We start from the raw sequence: 13645 nt of genomic DNA, 5'->3' as shown, positions 1-13645 counted from the left end.
TCAACACGTACGCAGAGTTCTTAGACGCCTCTTAGAGAACCAGCTGTATGTAAAGGCAGAGAAGTGCGAGTTCCACCAGAAGTCGGTTTCGTTCCTGGGTTTTGTCATAGCAGCTGGTGAGATACGTCCTGATCCCGCCAAGGTCAAGGCAGTCGCTGAATGGCCTGTCCCCACATCCCTTAAGGAGCTATTAAGGTTTCTGGGTTTCGCCAACTTTTATCGGCGATTTATCCGTAACTATAGCCAGGTTGCTCAGCCGCTTACGGCGCTCACCTCACCTAAGACGAGGTTTGCTTGGAATAAAGCTGCTCAGGAAGCCTTTGATAATTTAAAGCTCCGGTTTATCTCTGCTCCTGTTCTCTCTATTCCAGATCCGGCTGCACAATTTATTGTTGAGGTTGATGCTTCAGATGTCGGGGTCGGCACTGTCTTATCTCAGAGGTCCTCTAAGGATGGCAAGGTGCATCCATGCGCCTATTTCTCACATAAGCTTAACCCAGCGGAACGAAATTACGACATAGGTAATCGGGAACTGCTGGCGGTCAAGTTGGCTTTGGAGGAGTGGCATCACTGGTTAGAGGGGACCTCAGAGCCTTTCCTGGTCTGGACGGATCTTAAGATCTTAGAGTATATCCGTTCAACCAGGAGATTAACATCTCGCCAGGCCCACTGGGCACTCTTCTTTGACCGGTTTAACTTTACCCTCTCATACCGGCCTGGTTCCAAGAATATTAAGCCTGATGCTCTATCCCGTGTGTTCGAGGGTCCTCAACCCACCAGAGACGAAACCATCCTCCCGGTGGGACGGGTGGTGGGTTCACTGTGTTGGGGAATCGAATCCCCTCAGTCTTTGCGAGTCCGTCATTGTATGTGCAAAAGGTGCTTCTGATGCATTTCGCCATCTTGTCCTGTCATGTTGTGTTATATTCTCAGTATTATTTCAAGTATTAGTCTGTGTTTTCTGCTGTCTCAATCCTGCAGACTTCCAGTCGTCTCTCAGTCTTCAGTTCTACAAACTGTCACCGCATGAGCTAGATCGTCTTCGCTCTGGAGAGATTGGATTACTTCAAGTCTCAGTTTTTCAGCTCTCCAGCTACACACAGCTGAGTTGTCTCATTGTCACTGGACTGTTACCATCAACACCAGAGCTTTGTCACTGAAGTTCACCAGCGAACTGAACTGTGAGAGAATTTACCATCACTAACTTTGTCTCTCCTGTGTATCACAGCTCTGGACTGTTGCAGTTGACGAGCTGTCCCTTTTGGGAAGTGCCGTGGTTCGATTTGTTCTAGTAATTCCACGGAGGATTAATTCCCCTTTCCCCTGTACTCCCGTGACGCGGCGCTCACGTGAGTGGCCTACGTGTCCCGCTCTATATCGGGGTCCCCCTGCCTTCATCCTGTGCCCTGTTTGCCAGAGAATTTCTGCGAGCTCTGTTTTCCCGGCCCTGGATGCCCTTTAGTGACTTTGGTGACTGAGAGACTTACTGTGTATTCAATAAAATTACCTCTGCTTTGGAATCTGTTCTCCTGTGTTCCTTACAGGTGCCTGTCTACCTTGACAGTGAAGAACAACAGGACAACCTTTGTGCTTTTCTGAAGTGTGTTCTATATAAAACACCTACGAAACTGAGCTTCACAGATGAAGTGCAGTTAATCTGTGATGTTCTATTTCCAGAGGTATGTATAACAATACAATGTATTGTGCATGTTTCTGCCCTTTCAAACTGTACCATATGCTGCTACAGACCATATTTCAATTAACAATTTTCTTTTGATAGGCCATCATATATGGCCTGGCTGGGCTTCAGAATGTGTCTCTGCAGGACACTGAGCAGCCCTTCCTCTCTGGTACACATTATCATCACAGGTAAGTGTAGAAAATTCAATTGTTTTTACACAATGCCCAATGTATCCTTTTTTAACAGCATTTTTGTTAACCAGTCATTATGTTCCTTAATATGTACTATTTCAGTGAAGTGAAGGAATTTAATAGAAAAATAGACAAACAATTGAGAAAAGAGGGGAGACCATCCAGTTGGTAGGTAGTGCTGCTGCATACGTCACAATGTGTGCTTTTAATATTTAATATTTATATTTATCTCTCTATATTATTTTTTTCTCTGATGGGCTGTATTGACATGAATGTTTCAAAAACCTTTGTTCCCATAATAAAATTAACAGTATGCGATAAGATATGAACATTACCTGGTATGAAGATTGAAATAATTTAGTATTGTATATAATGTGTGTGTGCTCTGTGGTGACTAAGATATTTGATAATATTTGCATTTAAAAATAGAGAGTTAAACATGTTCAACTAAATGTGACCAGTCACGGAAAGTAGGGACACAAGTCGGATCTGGGCATTTTGAGTTATTCACAGGTCGGATCTGGGCATTTTGAGTTATTCACAGATTCTGAAAGTGCAGTTTCTAAGCTTTCCAACGATGTGTAACACATGGAAATCTGATAAGATTTGGAGAAGTTGTGGCCATTTGAATATAGGAACTCAGAAATACTCAAACCGAGAAAATCGAGACGAAAGAATACATATAAAGAAGTTACACAGATATAGTTGTATTCAATAAAGAATACAACTATATCTGTGTAACTTCTGTGTGTTTGGACTCATGCTGCGCTGCAAGAACTGACATAAAGATGACGTCAAAGTACCGCGAGAGCGAGTCGAAATTAAACTACTCCATAAGATTTCTTAAGAGCTCTCGCGGTACTTTGACGTCATCCGACTGCGGCGCCGCATAAAGTCAGTGACGTGGCTGACGTACGATGCGGCTGACTTTTATTTGTTCCGCCCCAGCTTCTTTTATTTTTCTATTGTTTTGTGCGCCTGAGCTTTACAGTCTGGGGAGACGCACGCTATAAGTAAAAAAAAAAAAAAACTTAGCAAACATGTCTGAGGAACAGGGCAGCCGCAGTCACGTGACTTCACGCTCGAGCCGGAAGAGAAGACAATGCTGAATAAAGTCGTAATTCTGCTATTTTTGGACCAAACTGTATTTTCGATGCATCAACACAATCTAACTGACCCACTGATGTCCCATGGACTACTTTGATGATGTTTTTATTACCTTTCTGGACATGGAAACCATACATAGATTTTCAATGAAGGGGATAGAAAGCTAAATCAAATGATAAAACATCTTAAACTGTGTTCCGAAGATGAACGGAGGTCTTCCGAGTTTAGAACGACATAAGGGTGAGTCATTAATTACATTATTTTCATTTTTGGGTGAACTATCCTTATTTAGTAGTCACGCTGTTCCCTTTGGGGGCGGAGGCGAAAACACAAGCTTATCCAGTATGTAAATATACACACAGACAATGACGCCCCCCGCTGCACGCTAGAATCTCCGGAAAAACAAGCCTATTTTAACCGCAAAATGTACGCTTTTAAATATACAAAAACTGCTATCTCAAACATGGAGAGGCTTCTTCGTGATCTCAACTAACAGATTCTGCAATAAAACGAAAATCACAAATTTTGAAAAAAAAAACGTTATTTCTCATTTTCTCGAAACTTGTGCTGCCGACTTGTGTCCCTGGTTTCCGTGACGGGTCACAAATGTTCCTGGTTTCATTAATTTCTTTATCTTTCTCTCTCTTAGGAGTCAGTGAAGACGTCCATGCAGTTCTTCCTATGTTGTTCATGTCATGAACAAATGTGTTTTTGTGTATTTTCAAATTCACCAGTTCAAGTTCTGTTGCAATATATAATTTTATAAAATATACACAATTTTTAAATCTACGTCCAGAGTCATCCTTGTGTATTCCCTCTGTACTTGAATATGTGATTGACTGAAAAGGCTATAGGCATATCATGATTCCTTGTTTATTTTACTTGATGAGTTATTAAATAATGCAACTAAGACCCAATAATTACTCAACATTCTTAGAAACCAGATTTAATTTCAATAAAGAAAGCAGTATTTGAGTACGGTGTAATAAACCTTTAAAAACTTTAAAAGTAGTTAAAATTGGGTGAAAATACTGCTTTGGCATTTTTCGAGTAGCATCTGCTGGAGTTTCGCTAGGTGGCGCTGTTACATAAAAACTAGGGTCCTAGAACTGCGGTCCTGAAACTGCGGTCCTGAAACTGCAGCCTCCGGTTGTGCAGTCAGATAATGTTGGTCGTCATTGGAAGCTGTGACTTGACGCGAACTAAACCCGCACCTCCTTCTCGTACTTCTGAGTGACAGCTCTTCTCTGAGCAAACACTACAAAGTCCCGAAGAGATTAATTGATCGCATGGTTACAATGATATGATTTGACGCGAGGTAAAGATGAGCGATTTAAATACGCATTCCATTTGCTCGTCGTCCCGGAGATTGCGGTTCATGGTTGCTTAACTACAAAAGACGCAACGCGTTTTAAGGGGAAGTAGCGCCTTGACCCGCGTTTAACATGCGTTTTTACACGTGACATGTGAACGGCCACGGGACGCCGTAATGTCTATCGAAATATCGGAAATGCGTTTAGAAACCATACCACCGTTATTGGAAAATATTATACCGCGAGAAATATTGATATTGAATTATTGTCCAGCTCTAGTTTACAAACGAGGTCTCATGAACTCACGTAATGGCGGATAACTGTTACATGCCGTACAGTGTTAGACACATAGGTTAGACACAGTAATTCACTTTGTATCCTTCATGGCAACTTTCAGTAAGGCTGCACTGCAGGATCTTTTAAGTATGTGCTGTAATATGATTCCATATATTGTTTACATGCTTGTTTACAAACGAGGACGCGTGAACTCATGCAATGGCAGATAACTGTTACATGCCGTACAGTGTTAAACACAGTAATTCACTTTCGTATCCTTCATGGCAACATTCAGTAAGGCTGCACTGCAAAATCTTTTAAGTGTGTGTTGTAATATGATTCCATATATTGTTTACATGCAACGCAATTCCATACATTGCGCTTTACAAGCGACCCCGTTTTTTATGAGCGCCGCGTTGTTTACGTGGAGACGCGAGCTCGCGCACATGGACGCCATATGGGATGTGTTTTTAAAGTTCATACGCGCTGACAGAAACGCATTAAAACAACAGAAGCTAGACAATCAGTCGATGGGCATCTGAAAACAGCTTTTTATAAAACTAATCACTGCAGATGTTTATCTGAGATGTTCTGAATGGAGTTTATGTACATTATCTGAATTTATTGTTATCAGTGATATTTACCCATCAGTTATGTATGTAAGCTTATGTGGTATTTCTGTGGACAAGTAACAGCTGTTTATAACTCTCTTACAGGTCTGCATCCCTCTTATCTAGGGATGGGACGATTATTGTTTTCACGATTAACCATGATAAAATGTCCTGACGGTTAGTATTATCATTTAAAATTTAATTATCATTATAACCGTGTTTGATTACCGTGATTTTGAAAACTCGCAGAAAAATCCTGTCCAGCCAAAATCAGTTTGACGCAGGGACACACATGAAGCCATTTAAGGGATAATGTATTGTATTCATTCACAGTAAACTTATTAGACAGATTTATTTATTTATTTTACCACAGAATTAATTTCAGGAACATGAAATATTAAATTGTGATTTTCAAAAATAAAACTTGTTCAAATGTTTTCAGTGTGTGTATCAGTTCTTTTTGAACATTTTCATCTCATTTTAACAAAACGATGATAATATTGATAACCGTGATAACTTTGGTCACTATAATCATGATATTAAATTTTCTTACCGTCCCATCCCTATTAGTGAATAATACATATGAAAAGTTCCAATCTGGATTCAGGGCCCCACCATAGCACAGAGACAGCACGGCTTACTGTGCATTCTGACCGCTACCGGCGAGAGCGTCAATAAAAGCTATGGCTACCCTGACAGCGACACTAAAGAAAAGTTGTAGTGGACGCTCTGACACTCAAATGCATTCTCTGAACTCCTCTCAGGCGGAGGTTTCCGCCTTCCGATTGGTTGCAGGTGAACATTTCCGCCTTCCGATTGGTTGCCGCCGAACCGCGTCATATCTCATTACCATAAAGTTGAGCTGATTTCAACTCTCCTCTACGCTCATGCTGTACATGACGCGCCTCGCCGGAGTTCACCGCCGGCTCTCATTAAAAATGAATGACTTCCGGCCACTTTGACGCTCTCGCCGGTGGCGGTCTGAATGCACAGTTAGAGTTACAAATGACCTCCTTTCCAATCGTGGTGAAATCTTAATTCTTATAATACTAGACCTTAGTGCACCCTTTGACACAAAAGATCACACAATCTTACTCAATAGACTAGAAAACTATGTTGGCATCAGTGGTCAGGTGTTAGCCAGGTTTTGATTGTATCTAACCAATCGCTATCATTTTGTTTATGTAAATGAGGAAGAGTCATATCACTCCCAAGATAAATATGGCGTACCGCAGGGATCAGTTTTATGTCCTCCCTGCTGAAAAAAACAGCATCAAACCAGCATGGACCAGCATGGGAATTATGCTGGTCTATGCTGGTTTAGCTGGTGGTCACAGCATACCAGCACCAAAACACAACATATGCTGGTATGACCAGCATGGGATGCTGGTGCTAATGCTGGTTTAGCTGGTGCTAATGCTGGTTTGGTGCTGGTTTAGCTGGTGCTAATGCTGGTGCTGATGCTGGTTTGATGCTGGTTTAGCTGGTGTTCACTAGCAAACCAGCACCAAAACACAACATATGCTGGTCTTGCTGGTATGCTGGTTTTTTCAGCAGGGCTATCCTGTTCTCGTTATATATTTTACCTTTAGGAGACATTATCAGGAAACATAACATACATTTTCACTGCTATGCGGACATACCCAGCTTTACATCTCCTCACATCCTAGCGCAGGGGTGTCAAACTCAATTTCATCCCAGGCCACATCAGCATTACGGTTACTCTCAAAGCGCCGGTTGTATTTGAACGACTGCATGAATGTATCAACTCTTTTATTACTGTACATTACATCATTTTCTCTGCATTTGATTAATACCTAGCTTTGAAAGTAGAAGCCCAGGCAAATAATGACAAAGTGTATAGAGTACAACTATTCTACAGATTATTTTATAAATAATTGTAGTGACAAAAACACAAGTTGTATGTGAGTACACTCAAAAAATTCTGTTATCCTTCATTGTGCAGGTCAGAAAATGAGAGGCATTTTAGATACTAATAAAGAGTTTTAAAATCTCCACCACAATATGCATTTATTAGACACATATACTCTCGCTTGTCATTTCTTGCCCTCTTTACAAAAAAGCTGTGATTTTTTTACCTGGCTTTGAGTGTCTGATTGACTGACGTCTCATGAGTTCAGTGTTGTAGGCTACAGATCAATAGTTTCAATCGTTTATTAAAAATAATCGGTTCAGATGAGTCATTATTTCACGTATTTAGCGGAGATAAATATGCAAAAGATGCTTTCCAACAGCTGTTTTAGCATTTGTTGTTAACTTGTGGACCTATTTCCCCAAACGCCTCACACCCGTACATTCTTCCGCTTAGAGCTTGAATAATAAACACTCCAGCCCAGGTGGTGGCACTAATCCGCCTTTGCCAATTGCAAGAATAGAAACAAAGTTCCCGGCGCGGAGTAATACCGTACCTCACAGGACGTCTAATACAGTCAATGGAGTTGGTAAAAACTACGATAAAACCTGTTGGAATGCGTCTTTTGGAGCGATTTTTGTGTGAGCATACCAGTGAACACCCCTGAACACTCGGTGAGATTCACGTCTTTGTAAACGAAAGTTTAATGCATTTTAGGAAGGATTGTTCCAGTGCACCATTAAACCCATTGTAGAGGTCTGAGCTGAAACACAAACACGCGAAAATTCTCAGGGCAGCCGAAAATGTCGAAATTTCAGTCAAAACCATTCTATTTGACCATAAACAATCTGAAAACAGGGCTTTAAGTCTAAAATACCGAACTTGTCCTTTAACTCTTTCCCCGCCATTGACGAGATATCTCGTCAATTAAGAGAAAACGCTTCCCCGCCAATGACGAGATTTTCCGTCTTTCCGCAATACCGCTATTATCCACCAGGTGGCGCCCTTCCGCAACTTTTTAAAAACGGAAGTATTGCCCTATGGCAAGCTGCTGCATGTCCGTGTCTGTTTTAAAGATCGCTCTGAATGGGATCTCTATGAAAAGTCCGTCATAAATATGGAATTATCTCTGCTTTATGCTCAAAATATGGTGTTTTTGCAAAAACCTACCCATATTCAAAAGCTGATTGCAAAAGAACCACTAAATGTAGGATGAAACGGGTTTTTTTGTTGGAAAGCAGAGGGTCTGTTCTTTCATTTGGTATATTGTATGTTTATATATTTAAAGAAGAACATTTTCTGGAAGGCATTAAACTTTGGTGAAAATCATGAAAAACGCTGGCGCTGGCTGGCAACTTTTTTTAAAAACGCTGGCGGTGAAAGAGTTAAAGAACCTAGGAAAATCTATTGATTTCAGACTAAGTAATATAACAGTTATCAGCAAAAAAGCTGTGTTTTCATTCAGTGTAATCTCTCCCTCTCTTCTCGAGGAGCATTGACAACTAGAACACTGAAGAAAATGTGAGTGGTGCTTGCAGTGGCAATTCTCAGCTCACAAAATGTTACAGTGGTGTTAATGAGTCAAAAGAGACCACCCCCATGTCTCTACGATGTTCTGATGCAGAGATATAGCTCTTGTAAAAAGGATTGATAAGGTATCCTAATTGGTTGCTAAGGAGTTAATTGGCATGCACCAATGATCTCCAAGCCATGAAAGGAATAATACATGATGACCCAAGATTTTAGATGTACTGTTGGAGTAGTTTTAGGCAAAAATACCATATTTCTATCTCAAAACCACTAGGTGGTGCAATGACAAAGTTGTGCATGCAACCTCAGTTCATAACTGTGTTACATCTAGCTAGTTTTATAACTATACACGTTAGTTTAGTGAAGAAATAGTTGTATGACCATAGGGCTTGCTTGATATGTAAGATTTTGTTCAATTATAGGGCCACCTAGTGGTTCAGGCATACCAATTTTTTTGTGTGGCCTCAGACTCTGCTCATACATCAGCGTATCAAATCTGGTGAAAAAATTTCTTTTCGTTGCGAAGTTATAACCATTTATGTATAAAAACACAAATTGTAAAAGGTAATTTTTCGTTTTTTGCAATTTTCGGCCATTTCTGATGAAAATTTTAATATAATGCCAATAGAACTTTTTGTTCAGAAGGTAATGCAATGTTCTTCCTATGGTGTTTTCGAGTCGATCGGAATAACGCTCGCGGAGATATTCGCGCATGTTTTTTTAAGTGCTGTTTTGCTGCGCAGGGCTAACTGTAAGGCGAAATCTGGCATGTTTGTAATCGTTGGACTCGGCGACTATTCAGGACTCCTAAAAATCAAGTCCCGTCAAAATACGTTGATCACAGCCAAAGTTATAGGTGTAAAAAACATCTGTCTGGCCACTAGGTGGCGCTGCGACGAAACTGTGCATGCACACTCAGTTCCTGACTGGCATCACAAGTACCAAGTGTCTTGTCAATAGGCCTAAGTTTGACGAAGATACAGCCTAAAATCTGTTTTTTTGCGCTCTACGTAAAATTTGTTGACGCGCTATACGACATCGGATTGGTTTATCGAAATTCTTTTGATAACTTTTTGCCGTGAGGGTCTCTAGATGCTACATACCAATTTTCGCGGCAATCGGGTAAAAACTCTAGGACGAGTTCGCAAAAGTAGGTTTTACGAATAATTCAAAATGGCAGAAAAATTTTCATGACGGAAAATGACGTCATAGGATCCATTCGAATCGTCTTGAGCCAAGGAATCAGAGGAAACAAGATTTTCATTTCTAGGACGTACGGATCAGAAGTTATAAGCAAAAACATAAGTTCAACTTTGGACTGTTGGTGGCGCTAGCGGGTTAGAGATAGAGACTCCAAATTTGCTGTGGGGACACATTTGACTGTCCTTTATCAGTGTGCCAAATTTCATAACTTTCCTACGTACGGTTCTATGGGCTGCCATAGACCGCAATGGCGGAAGAAGAATAACTAATAAATAGCTGCAAGCAGCAATGCCGGGGTCAAGCCAAAAAGGGCACATAAGAAAGTAAAGTTGAATTCGGATGAGCAGTTTAAAGAACCTGGGAAAATCTCTTGATTTCAGACTAAATAATATAACAGTTATCAGCAAAAAAGCTGTGTTTTCATTCAGTGTCATCTCTCCCTCTCTTCTCGAGGAGCATTGACAACTAGAACACTGAAGAAAATGTGAGTGGTGCTTGCAGTGGCAATTCTCAGCTCACAAAATGTTACAGTGGTGTTAATGAGTCAAAAGAGACCACCCCCATGTCTCTACGATGTTCTGATGCAGAGATATAGCTCTTGTAAAAAGGGTTGATAAGGTATCCTAATTGGTTGCTAGGGAGTTAATTGGCATGCACCAATGATCTCCAAGCCATGAAAGAATAATACATGATGACCCAAGATTTTAGATGTACTGTTGGAGTAGTTTTAGGCAAAAATACCATATTTCTATCTCAAAACCAGTAGGTGGCGCAATGACAAAGTTGTGCATGCAACCTCAGTTCATAACTGTGTTACATCTAGCTAGTTTTATGACTATACACTTTAGTTTAGTGAAGAAATAGTTGTATGACCATAGGGTGGCTTGATTTCAAAGGTTTTGTTCAATTATAAGGCCAACTAGTGGTGCAACCATACAATTTTTTTTGTGTAGCCTCAGACTGTAGTCGTACATCAGCGTATCAAATATGGTGAAAAAATCTCTTTGCGTTACGAAGTTATAACCATTTATGTGTAAAAACACAAAATTTAAAGGTAATTTTTCGTTTTTTGCCATTTTCGGCCATTTCTGATGAAAATTTTAATATAGTGCCAATAGAACTTTTTGTTCAGAAGGTAATGCAATATTCTTCCTATGATGTTTTCGAGTCGATCAGAATTACGCTCGCGGAGATATTCGCGCGTGTTTTTTAAGTGCTGTTTTGCTGCTCAGGGCTAATCGTAAGGCGAAATCTGGCATGTTTGGTATCGTTGGACTCGGCGACTATTCAGGACTCCTAAAAATCAAGTCCCGTCAAAATACGTTGATCACAGCCAAAGTTATAGGTGTAAAAAACATCTGTCTGGCCACTAGGTGGCGCTGCGACGAAACTGTGCATGCACACTCAGTTCCTGACTGGCATCACAAGTACCAAGTGTCGTGTCAATAGGCCTAAGTTTGACGAAGATACAGCCTAAAATCTGTTTTTTTGCACTCTACGAAAATTTTGTTGACGCGCTATACGACAACGGATTGGTTTATCGAAATTCTTTTGATAACTTTTTGCCGTGAGGGTCTCTAGATGCTACATACCAATTTTCGCGGCAATCGGGTAAAAACTCTAGGACGAGTTCGCAAAAGTAGGTTTTACGAATAATTCAAAATGGCGGAAAAAATTTCATGACGGAAAATGACGTCATAGGGTCCAATCGAATCGGCTTGAGCCAAGGAATCAGAGGAAGCAAGAATTTTGTTTGTGGGACTTACGGATCAGAAGTTATAAGCAAAAACATAAGTGCAACTTTGGACTGTTGGTGGCGCTAGCGGGTTAGACATAGAGACTCCAAATTTGCTGTGGGGACACATTGGACTGTCCTTTATCAGTGTGCCAAATTTCATAACTTTCCTACGTACGGTTCTATGGGCTGCCATAGACCGCAATGGCGGAAGAAGAATAACTAATAATAATAATAATTATTATAAATATAGCTGCAAGCAGCGATACCGGGGTCAAGCCGAAAAGGGCACAGAAGGATGTAAAGTTGCGTTTGGATAAGCAGACTGAAGAACCTAGGTAAACCTAATGATTTCAGATGAAAAAATGCAAAGGTAATCAACAAAAATAATCTATATTCTTGTCTACTGCAACTGTCCTTCGGTTATTGACAATCATGGAACATTAGAGCACTGAAGGACATGTATGTGATGCTTACAGTGGGCAAACATGGGTCACAACATGTTACAACAAGTTAAAAGAGTCAAAAGAGACCATCCCCATGTCTCTGTGATGTTCTGATACAGAGAAAAAGCTCTTGCAAAAACTGTTGATAACGTATTCTCATTGGTTGCTAGAGAGTAAATGGACATCCTTTAGTGATTATAGTCAAAGCCATGAAAGGAATAATCCATGATGACTCATGGTTTTAGATGTGTTGTTGCAGTAGTTTTAGGCAAAAAATGCCATATTCTATCTCAAAACCAGTAGGTGGCGCAATGACAAAATTCGTGCATGCAACCTCAGGTCATAAATGTGTTACATCTAGCTAGTTTTATGACTATACACTTTAGTTTAGTGAAGAAACAGTTGTATGACCATAGGGTGGCTTGATTTCAATGGTTTTGTTCAATTATAAGGCCAACTAGTGGTGCAACCATACAATTTTTTTTGTGTAGCCTCAGACTGTGGTCGTACATCAGCGTATCAAATATGGTGAAAAAATCTCTTTGCGTTACGAAGTTATAACCATTTATGTGTAAAAACACAAAATTTAAAGGTAATTTTTCGTTTTTTGCAATTTTCAGCCATTTCTGATGAAAATTTTAATACAGTGCCAATAGAACTTTTTGTTCAGAAGGTAATGCAATATTCTTCCTATGATGTTTTCGAGTCGATCAGAATTACGCTCGCGGAGATATTCGCGCGTGTTTTTTAAGTGCTGTTTTGCTGCGCAGGGCTAACCGTAAGGCGAAATCTGGCATGTTTGGTATCGTTGGACTCGGCGACTATTCAGGACTCCTAAAAATCAAGTCCCGTCAAAATACGTTGATCACAGCCAAAGTTATAGGTGTAAAAAACATCTGTCTGGCCACTAGGTGGCGCTGCGACGAAACTGTGCATGCACACTCAGTTCCTGACTGGCATCACAAGTACCAAGTGTCGTGTCAATAGGCCTAAGTTTGACGAAGATACAGCCTAAAATCTGTTTTTTTGCGCTCTACGAAAATTTTGTTGACGCGCTATATGACAACGGATTGGTTTATCGAAATTCTTTTGATAACTTTTTGCCGTGAGGGTCTCTAGATGCTACATACCGATTTTCGTGAAAATTGGGCAAAAGCTCTAGGACGAGTTCGCAAAAGTAGGTTTTATGAATAATTCAAAATAGCGGAAAAATTTCCATGACGGAAAATGACGTCATAGGGTCAAATCGAATCGTCTTGAGCCAAGGAATCAGAGGAAACAAGAAATTTGTTTCTAGGACTTACGGATCAGAAGTTATAAGCAAAAACGTAAGTGCATCTTTGGACTGTTGGTGGCGCTAGAGGGTTGGAGATAGAGACTCCAAATTTGCTGTGGGGACACATTGGACTGTCCTTTATCAGTGTGCCAAATTTCATAACTTTCCTACGTACGGTTCTATGGGCTGCCATAGACCGCAATGGCGGAAGAAGAATAACTAATAATAATAATAATTATTATAATAAAAAGAAAACTAACGGATACAATAGGGGTCTTCGCCCATTCTGGGCTTGACCCCTAATAAAAAGAAAACTAACGGATACAATAGGGGTCTTCGCCCCTTCGGGGCTTGACCCCTAAATATAGCTGCAAGCAGCAATGCCGGGGTCAAGCCAAAAAGG

At 40.5% G+C, this 13645-nt stretch overlaps 1 long non-coding RNA gene across 1 annotated transcript; it reads left to right on the top strand.

Moving 5' to 3' along the window:
- Positions 1-1015: 1015 nt before the first annotated feature.
- On the top strand, positions 1016-2035 carry LOC141282342 (uncharacterized). The gene is made up of 3 exons (XR_012336943.1): positions 1016-1679; positions 1781-1869; positions 1975-2035. It is a non-coding gene; the product is annotated as an uncharacterized lncRNA (long non-coding RNA).
- The last annotated feature ends 11610 nt before the right edge of the window (positions 2036-13645 follow it).

The sequence above is a fragment of the Paramisgurnus dabryanus genome, chromosome 6 (assembly GCF_030506205.2).
Source record: "Paramisgurnus dabryanus chromosome 6, PD_genome_1.1, whole genome shotgun sequence".
NCBI classification, from domain to species: domain Eukaryota; kingdom Metazoa; phylum Chordata; class Actinopteri; order Cypriniformes; family Cobitidae; genus Paramisgurnus; species Paramisgurnus dabryanus.
The sequence above is the reverse complement of the archived record's forward strand: the minus strand, read 5'-3'. Positions and strand labels throughout refer to the sequence as shown.